Source organism: Antrostomus carolinensis, unplaced genomic scaffold (assembly GCF_000700745.2).
Source record: "Antrostomus carolinensis isolate BGI_N321 unplaced genomic scaffold, ASM70074v2 scaffold1190, whole genome shotgun sequence".
NCBI classification, from domain to species: Eukaryota; Metazoa; Chordata; class Aves; order Caprimulgiformes; family Caprimulgidae; genus Antrostomus; species Antrostomus carolinensis.
This window is the reverse complement of record NW_010286239.1, coordinates 53,987-54,471: the sequence shown is the minus strand read 5'-3', so window position 1 is coordinate 54,471 and position 485 is coordinate 53,987. Positions and strand designations below refer to the sequence as shown.

The 485-nt window shown below is 35.7% G+C and overlaps 1 protein-coding gene across 1 annotated transcript in view; it reads right to left on the bottom strand.

Annotated features, from left to right (window-relative positions):
• The window catches only part of CFAP54 (cilia and flagella associated protein 54), a gene marked incomplete at its 5' end in the record, with an annotated part of 112,992 nt that overhangs the window by 63,523 nt on the left and 48,984 nt on the right, over positions 1 to 485 (bottom strand). The gene's annotated exons all lie outside the window — the stretch shown is intronic.

The following is a 485-nucleotide window of genomic DNA, read 5'->3' as shown; positions in this document are numbered from 1 at the left end:
TGTAGGGAATGTTTTTAGATGGCTTTATCTTCTTTTTAAGGACAGTGCTTCTACTTTATGCAAAGTAACTTCATGTTAGGGTGTCTTAGGGATACAAAATAAGTGTATTGATTACTTTAGGATAAATACAGTACATGGTCTGACTGTAACTCAACAGAAAACCATATACCATTGTGGTGGTTTCACTTGGCTAGCACCCAAAACACAGCCACTCGCTCACTCTCCTCCCTCAGGGAATAGGGGAGAGAATTGGAGGGGTAAGGGTAAGAAGACTCATAGGTTGAGATAAGAACAATTTAATAACCGAAATAAAATAAAACTTAAAATAATAATTACAATAATAGTAATGATAATGGTAACAATATTAATAATAAAATGTTGGCAATAATAGTAATAATAAAATATACAGATGAGTGATATACAGTGCAATTGCTCACCCCCTGCCAATGATGCCCAGCACGTTCTTGGCTAATGATCCTGAAGGC